Source organism: Panthera uncia, chromosome F1 (assembly GCF_023721935.1).
Source record: "Panthera uncia isolate 11264 chromosome F1, Puncia_PCG_1.0, whole genome shotgun sequence".
Classification (NCBI taxonomy): domain Eukaryota; kingdom Metazoa; phylum Chordata; class Mammalia; order Carnivora; family Felidae; genus Panthera; species Panthera uncia.
In genome coordinates, this window is record NC_064813.1 from 20629451 (window position 1) to 20639320 (window position 9870).

A 9870-nucleotide genomic window follows, 5' to 3' on the forward strand; every position below is an offset into this window, starting at 1 on the left:
AGGCATCTCTAACAAGTGTCAGTATACTTTGAAAGAAGCCTATTTGGCAATTAATAGTTAACATCCTGAGTGAGCAGAGTGAAGAATGAGCCTCGGAGAGGCTTGTACATATTTTGACTACTTGACTTTGACTGGGATGGCCAGTCTGCCAGTTTGTTTATGCCATAAGGTGGGTTTTGCTTGGTAGTTAACTAAAATAGCCCAACACATCAACAAAATTTAGTAGATCATTTGAACATGAGTAAATAGATTTATGTATATGGGCAGGGATAACAATAAGAGATGTTAAAACAATAGGTAGCTGCTCTGTAGTTTAGGGTTAACTGTATTTTATTGTCTAAAGATTGGTTGACACATATACTTAGAACAGACCCCGCCCCCTGTATTTTTGTTGTTAAAGATCTGTTAGAAGTGATGGAGGTCCCCAAGAAGTGTTGACTAGGATGTGGGGGCCTGAGGTGTGTGAGAAGGAATGGGTATAAGAACATAAAGGAAAATTCTGGTTATAAACTCTTTAGGGATGGAAGGAGTAGCTTTACTAATAGCCATTCAGGTTTTAAAACCAGTGGCTTGTAGCCAATACCTGTCTTCCATCTAAAAACACCCCACGGGATATCAAAAGGGGCCCTCCTCACTGCAGTCAGCCATGCCTGGACTGACCCTTTAACTTGCAAACATTTGAGATGCCAGTTGCCCATTTTAAGGTATGAGGCTAACTAGAGGCTTTTGCTTACTGTCAGACTCTGTCTAACCTAGAGAGTTAGAATTGTAGAGTTTTGATCTACATCTTGATATTAGATGAAGAAATTTGAAGCCTAGAAAGACTGACTTGTCTATGGTCACATGCCTCAAATTCCCTTATCTGCTGACTTCTAGGGTCAGTGCCTTTTCCAAAGGAAAATATTGCAACTCTGTGTTTTGTAATTTAAATGATTTGGTTCCAGAAGACAAAGTCTATTACATAAGTCCAAAAGAATGGTGATTCTTTTTTTTGTTGTTGTTGTTTATTTTTGAGAGAGAGAGGGAGACACAGAACCCGAAGTAGGCTCCAGGCTCTGAGCTGTCAGCACAGAGCTGGATGCGGGGCTTGAACCTACAAACCGCGAGATCATGACCTGGGCTGAAGTCAGACGCTTAACCGACTGAGCCACCCAGGTGCCCCTAGAATGATGGTTCTGATAGCTGGGCAAACCCCTGGTGTTGGAGGGGAGAATGATTGATTTACAACATCTTGTATTCTTGAATGTAGATAGCTTAAATGACAGCAGGCCAATTCTATGGCTAAAGAATCTAAATGGGGTGGGGGGTATGGTAAGGGATGAGAAACATCTTACAGAGCAGTCTTTCTGAAGCTTCCTATTATATTTATACATGTGTAGCAAGGCTTTTCTAACAAACTTCTGATCTCTTTTCAGAATTAAATTCATTTTATTTATATATACAGTGCCATGGACAGCGTTATTCATAATTTTACAGGAGCCATCACTAAGACATCAAAAATTTTTCATTTCCTATAGCGCATTCAGATCTTGATGTTTTACAAGATGACAGTGAAGTTCTGTCTATATTCTTTGAACACAGTCCTTTTCCTAACAGGTGTCATTTGTCTCACTTAGTCACCAGTCAGCCTGGTAAGTTCTTCGTGTCATTAGTCTCTGGTTCTGCAGGAACCAGAATACTTTAAATTCTGCTCGTTTTTAAGCATGTAGACAAATTACTTTAACTTCTCAGTGAAGAAGGTCTTCTCTAACATTTGGAATCACAATTGACTTGGGTGCCACTTCTCACAGGAAACTGAGTGACCCACTTAACAACTGAGTGGAGAATTTATTCACAGCTAAATTTTCTTGGTTATAAGCATAGTTTTCAGGAAATGCTTTTTAGATTTCTGTTTAATATAAACTTTGTTTTATATTTTCTGTTAAAATTTTTTCAAATGTTTTTTTCCTTTGTGGAAAAATGTAAGAAACAATGTTTACTTGATTATTATTACTTCTTAGTGCAATTTAGATAAATAATTTGATGAGGAAACCAAACTTCTGACCCTTTCTCTGCTCTCTAAACTTTTGTTATAGAACTAATGGGAAGTTACTGGGATCAAGGAATTATGATTGGCCTGCTCTTTGGAGTTTGTAACAGCATTTTGTTTGACTTCTATATATTTATGAAGTTGGAATTTGTTTTGTCAAAAAATGTCTAGGTTTTTTATTTGTTTTGTCTAGTTTTTGTTGTGATGATTCTGCAGGAATGAAAATTTCACTTAATATATGACCCAAAGAACTTAATTGACTGAAATACAAAGGTTGCTTATTATATAGTTATGAAAACAGAGATTTGACAATTTTCTTGATTAAAACGTTTGTCTTCATTTTTGGCACGACCTTTTTGTTCTTGACCTTTGTAAGCCTTTGCTGTGTTGTAGATAAAGACTTTTATTCCATAAAGTTGGAAGTTCATTCCCACTAGAGACGCTTCTTAAGTGCCTGACAGCTACATCTCAGACTTGTTTTATTTCTCTTGTTAATAGCAACATCTCAAACCCTTGTAAGCCATGTTCCAGTTTCTTAAATTCTCTTCTGAGACTGTTCCACACACTGAATACCAGTTTAGTCTCCGCTTGCAGCTGTCATTCAGTGCTGTCTCAGTTGCTTACCTGATTTCCTGATTCCACATTCAGAGCCTTTGCTACAGTGGGTCTTCTGTCTGGAGCAGATGATTTCTGTTCTCAAGCTCCATGTGGGTGGTTTGGTACAAACTTATCCTTAATCTGTCATTCGATGGGACTATAAGTAGGTACCAAAGTCAGTTTCTTACTGGAACAAATGACTCCTTGACAGAAGTATCCTGGTACTGCAATTGTCACTCATATATTAATACAAAAATTGCTTCTGATACCATATATACGAAAAAACCTGGCACAGCGTACCCTTCTGTTCTCTATTTCTTCCTCATGATACCTGTCTTTCCCTTTGCTTAGAAGGAACTTAAGTGAGCATATATGGGCCAGAGCCAAAAGTTTACCCTTTCTTTTCTGAATTTTAAAAGTGATGGCCTTCCTGTATTGATTTGGAGTAGGATAGTTAAGCAAATTGAGAGTAGGGAGGTGGAACATTTGGCTCTAATTAAGTGATAGCATCCTTTTTACACCTTATGCTTTTGGCAGTGGAACATCTGTTTATGATCAGATAGAGTGTGAGCTTCAACAACCTTTTCTACAATTGATGTAGACTTATTTTTGGTAAACTTTTTAGATCCAGAAATGGAACTCCATGAAAACTCTTTGGTCTCTATGTAGTTTTTACGTGGAATTGGTCCAATTACCTGGACTCTGTCCAGATGCATGAGGCTCGGAAAAGTTGCCTCAGCAACTTGATGTAAGAGAAATGGTGAGTATTTCAATGAAAGCCAAAATCAGGTGTCACAGGCATCAGTGTAGTTAATTACCAGTGAACCTGCCTTCTGTTTTGGCTTGGCTTAAGATCTTGTCAGAGTCAGAGAGTCCTTCAACATTGTGGAAATCAGTTTGTGGTATCAAATCTGGAGTTCGGTGGAAGTTTTGTCAAGTCTTTTGGCTAAATTGAAAGTAACCCATGATCATCACTGGTACTACTTTGTCCTGGTACTGGGTCGGAAGCATGGAATGCTCTCGAGACATAGCCTTATTAAAGACCATTTGCTTGAGCAGCTTGGTAGAATCATCTGTTTGACATGAATATCTAAAAATTACCAAATTCTATAAGCAATGGACCAGTGATCCCTGACCTTTTATGATGTCATTAACTTCATTTAAAATGTCAAATACTGAGGGCCGTTTCCTGAGAAAGTACACATTCATACAAAATTATTTCCTAATTTCCAGGAGTCCATGACCCCTGTAACTTACCCTACACTTTCTTGAACAGGAGGAGTTGGAAAGATAGCCCTCCTCCACCTCCAGTGTTCCCCACATCGTCCACTAGTTGCTTCAGATAAAAACCTAGGAGTAGAATCGCCCTTGAATACTCCTGGCCCTTCATCCCCACGTTTGATCCATTGTCAAATCCTGTCAGATTCTACCTGCTAGGTATCTCAGTAGCCCCCCTGTTTTTCTGTAAATCTACTGCCATCACCTTAGGTCAAGCCAATTTCACATCTCTCCTGGCATGGGGTAGATGTTCAGTAAGTTTTATTGGGTGAATGAGTAAACAGGATGGAATGGGATATAAATAAGGTTCACCAACATCTTGATCTTTTTTCTACGATGCTATGTTCTGAATGTCTATGAAACAGAAGGCTTCATTGGGAAGAGTTTAATCAAACACGAATAGACACCCAATTTAAACTTTGCATTTAGAATTGAATGAAGAGCACATTGCTCAGGTAAGAGAACAGAGTAGAAAGACCCAAATATTTTGTCTAGGTTATTCTTCTGTACAAACCACACTTGGTTATTTTTCTGGTTTGGTCTGTGAAAGAAAAGGGAAAAAAAAAAAAATGATTTGCAGCTTCTTAGCAATCAGCCTCTTGGCCTTCTTACAGAAAAGTTTAATTTATCAAATTGGCTCTTTTTAGTTCATTGTTCTTTGTTCCTGGAAGTACATCTCTGACATCAAAATCCTTCAGTTCCATAGACCCCAGTTCGGTGATGAAACAAATTCATTTAAAAGTGCTCTTTAGGGTTAATGTATTAGTTTGGACGCAAACTGCTTTTTGTGGACTTTCTGGTGGTCTCTCAATTTGGGGCTGAATTGTGTTGTAAGGAGGGGGAGGCAGGCCTGTGGCAGTGCTGAACTGTGCCAGAGCCAGATCGTGACTCCAGGGGCAAAGGCAAAATGAGAGAAACTGAAGAACCTGCTCTCCTTAGCAAGATTCCCCCCACCTTCTGGTTTTGTGGTGACTTTTCTGCCATTAATCTTTTTAAAGAATATATTGACTTTGAAGATTTAATATTGTGAGGCTTCCTGTTTTGAATTCAGTGTAGTGTGAGAAAATGTGATAAAAAAAAAATCACTAAGGCAGCTAAAGAAATGAGCAAGGAAGTTACCGCTAGCTTTAAATTTGTTAGCCGGTTAAATTCTGGATTCGCACTGACAAATAAAATGCTGTGACTAACCGTTACCAAGCACTCCTGAGCCAGCAGGGAGGGCAGCAGTTTGCAGGCCTGGCCTTGTATGGTAATCACCTGGAGGAGTGCTCAAAAACTTGCTTGGATCACATCCCCGAAGGTCCTGCCCTTTCCTCCTTTCCCTTTGCCTCTCTCCAGTGGAGCCCATCGTCCAGCCAGCCTCCCTTTCCTCCCAGGCATCCCTGACACAGTGAGCTGCTGGGACAGACTGGCGTGGGAAGAAGTTGAGAACTGTGTTAGAAACACGGTAGTGACAGGCGACTACAGCTGATCGTTTAGATTTTATTTAATCGTAGTAAGAACACAGCATGGGGTTTTACCCTCTAAACAGATTTTCCTTTCCTTTTTTTTTTTTAATATGTAATTTATTGTCAAATTGGTTTCCATACAACACCCAGTGCTCATCCCAGCAGGTGCCCTCCTCAATGTCCATCACCCATTTTCCCCTCTCCCCCACCCCCATCAAACAGATTTTCAAGAACACAAGACAATGTTGACTATAGGCACAGTGTCGTACAGGGGATCTTAGAACTTCTCCATCTTTACTGAAGTTTTAACCCCACTGATTAGCAACTCCCCATTGCCCACCCAATGATCTTCAGTTGATTGTCATGTTCTTTTATATCCTGTGATGGCACCTTCCCACTAAGTATCATAAAGGTTTAATGTGGGTGGTGTTGCGTCCTTGAATTGTGGTGACCTTACCCCCGCCCGGTGAGGACCGAATGTGATGGCGCCTGGAGAGTGTTGAAGCAGCACACACCAGGGGGGGGGGGGGGGGGGAGCGCTCTCGTTTTATTGTTAACCAAACAGTGGTCGTTTTACCTTGGAGGCTTGATAGGAAACCTGAACAAAACTGAATTTCCTGCTGTCTTTGGAAGGAGTCTGTAGGAATGTCAGGGTGGTCTGGTAGTCACGGGGCACTGGCTGGGGGCTTTCCTTCTAGACTCCACACAGCCCAGCTTTCAGGAGCAGCTCCTGAAAACAGAGATAGTGTATGAAAACCTCCGGGGAGTTTTCACGTAGGGATTATAAACCTAGAATGTTTCTACTTGAATTACTCGCCAGAGTAGATTTGGTGAAAGGAATATCTCACCAACGCTGGATTTTAAAAAAAAAAAAAAAAAAAAAAAAAGTTTGTGAAATGAAGTATTCTTTACAGAGTAAGTCTTGCCTTCTCCTTACCACCGGGTGGCGCTCTAGGACAGGCGTTCCATTGCCAAGCCCGGAGCCAAATCCTTTCCCTGAAATACTTTTGTTTCACAAAAAGGAAAAATAAATCCTTTGTTTCATGGCACTGTATGGAGAATTGTTGAGTTGGAAGTGGAGCTTGGAGTTCACTTCCTCCAACCCGTCTTTTCACTTGAAAACAAGCTAAGTGACAAGTGAATTGGGGTAGGGTCTTGGAGGAATTTTCATAGGATCCTCTTTCCCACAGTTTAAAATTTCTCCAACTCGGCCTTACAGGAAGCTGCCTTTTTACACAACTTAGACTTTAATACTGTATGGTTATTTTTACTCCTTGAAGGCAGTGGGGAAACACAACAGGCCTCTATCATATTCAGATGCGACAGCCACTAATTCTCTCTGGCTCCGTTGAAAAAATTGTAAGGAAAAAAAAATCACCTTTCCATCTTTATTTTGGACTTTCCAGGTTCTTACCTCCTTTATAAGTTTCTGTTGTAGAAAAAAAAGAAAAGCAAAATTCTTACGATTTAGTCACATTTTGAGTCTTTAAAGGGATTTTATTCCAGGCATTAAATTTTGTGTGTTTGTATGTTTTCAGAGGAAGGTTCCTCAGGTTCTCAGAAATGATTAAGAACGCCTGCATGAGTTCTGCATCCTGTGTTCCAAGACTCTGCTTCCCAGGTTCTCCAGGGAGATGGAAAACAAGTGTTAACCTTTGCGACTTCACTCCCAAAGATCCCTGGTGTAGAGAGTGGGTTTAACTCACAGTGAGATCCTGAGTCAGTTATAATAACCATCACTTGCAAAGGGCTTTACACATCACAAAACAGCAGAGACAGCTGCTGTTAAAACATCAAAAGACATCAAAAGTTAATGAGGTTAGGGGCGCCTGGGTGGCTCAGTCGGTTGAGCGTCCGACTTTTGATTTCTGCTCAGGTCATTATCCCAGGGTTGTGTGATCGAGTCTTGCAGTGACCATGGAGCCTGATTAAGACTTCCTTTCTCTCTCCCTCTCCCTCTCCCTCTCTCTCCCCCTCCCCCCCCTTCCTTACTCCTTCTCTCCCTCTCCCCAGCTTGCACATGCTCACAGGCTCTCTCTCTCTCTCTTAAAAAAAAAAACCAGTGAATGAATTTAGATCACATTACCCAAGGATAGTATTATCTGACAGGAAATTATAAGTTCTGCACCCCATTCACTTCTGAGCAGCACTGCATTTACAACATTCACAAGAGACTTGCTTGGATAATCAGAGCTTTATTGCCACAAGTTATTTGCTTCCAAGTGCTGTATGTAGATTATCTCATTTAATCATTACAACAACACTGTGGGGTGGGTACTATTATTACTTCCACTTTACAGGTAAGGAAATTGAAGCACAGAAAGGTTAAGTATCTTACTACACTCTGACAGGAATTAATACTGTCGTAACAATGTTAATGTTAATTTACTAAGTACTTATATGCTGTGCCCTTTACATATTTAATTTTCACAGCATCCTTATTACTATTTCTTTTTTTTACAAGAGGAGACACTTGTAGCTCAGAAGATTAAGTAATTTACCCAAAGTCAATCTAGGGAGTTGCAGGAACTATAGTTCGATAGTTTCAGGAACTATCTATATTGTCTTCTGTTATGCTTCCCCTGTTCCCTCTTAAACCCACTCCAATTCTCCCTGTGCCATTCTTCCAGAAATGCTCCTGTTGGATCATTGGATCCAGTGGATCCATTGGATCCAGTGGATCAGGCATCCACTGATCTCCGTATTGCTGAATTCAGTAGTCAGTCCTCAGCCTCCATCTCATCTGACTTATCAGTAGCATGTGACACTTTACATGTCCTCCAGTGACCTCACATTCTCTAGGGTTCCCACCTAGAGAGCTGGTCAGTCCTCCACTCCTCCTTTTCTGGCTCCTTCTCTCTTCCCTGACCTCTTACTGCTGAGGGGCAGCGTTAAGGAACTTGCTGAATTCCTCCAGGCTCATGGCTTTAATTACCATCTACACTCTGAAGATGCCCACATTTAGATCTCCAGCTCTGAGCTCTCTCCTGAGCTCCATACTCAAAATTCCTACGTGACCTTTCCACTCAAGCTGCCCAAATGCCATTTCAGACCTAACAGGTCCAAAATGGCACTCATGGTATTTGTCCCACCTGTACCCCAAAGCATGCCATCTACAGAGCCTTCTGTAAATTAGTTGCTGCAACTCCCTCTAACTACACAGACCAAATTCTTGGAGTTACCACCGACTCTTCTCTTTCTCTCCTACCCTACACCCAGTGAGCCGGGAAATCCTATTGGGCATTCTTCCAAAATGTATCTGCAACCCTTCCCACCACTTGCACTCCTACCACCTGGTCTGAATCGTGGTGTTTAGTCTGGGTTACTCCAGCTTCATCTAGTTTCCCCGCTTCCTACGTTACTCTTTCATCTGTTTTCCACAAAATAGCCGGAGGGAACCGTTCAAACTCTAAGTCTAATGGAGTCCCTCTTCTGCTCAAGACCCTCCAAGGGCTCCCAGTTTTACTCCCAAGTTCCTACAATGGCGCTCACGTGGTGGCATTGCTAGGTAAGATAGATGCAGGATGCCCAGTTCAATTTGGTTATCAGGGAATGACTTTTTAGTATGTCTCCTGCAATATTTGGGACATAATTATGCTTTTAAAATATTAGGACTCTGAGATTCAGGTTAACTGGGAGTCCATGTTTTTATTTGCAAAGTCGGCCAGCAGTGCCCACAGGCCCCACGTGATATGCCCCTCACCCCATTGCCTCTGACCTCATCCCCCACTCCCTTCCCTTGGCTGACTCCATCCTGCCCAGGCGGACGGTGCGTTCCTCCGGCACAACCAGGCAGCTCCCACCTTTGACTCTGCCTTGGCTGCTCTCCCTCCAGTGTCTGCCTTGTCTCAAAGAGGTCATTTTGAAAATGATTACTTAATCCCCATCCTCCTCATGGCTCCCTTTGCCCTGCTCTACTTTTTCCCCATAGCACCTGACTTTTAGGCTATACCTTTTCATTCTATTTTGTGTCCATCAACCACAATGTAAACTTCCCACAAAGCAGGTATTTTTGTTCATTATTGTATCCCGAGAGGCTGACATGAGAGCACACAGGTACGTGATGCATTTCTGTTGATAAATAATTGTTGAATGAATGATTTTAAACGCCTGTGTCCCTTTCCGTTGCATTATAGCCCCTCTGTTTCACTTCGTCTTAGGACAAATATTTCAAGAACCTGAGAGAGTGTAAAGCCTGGAGAGGTGATGGGGGAGGCGGGCGCGAGGCGGGTAGAGCACTCACATCTCAGATGTGAGTTCTTTTATCCTAGGGCATTCTGGGTCAAGGCACAGGGCTGTCCGTGCCTCTCTGCTCGGCAACTACCATGTCCCTGCGCCCTCAGCATTGCCTTCTATGTAACAAAAAAGTTTATTTTCTGTATGTCGGAGCCTCATGCAAAACTCCAAGGCTGTGAGGATAAACAAGGTAACTCCTACTTAGAAGGACCTTACAATGAGGTTCCTGCCTATCTGATAAAATGAAAGGGAATGGGGCCTTTCCTAATAAAACAAGACAGC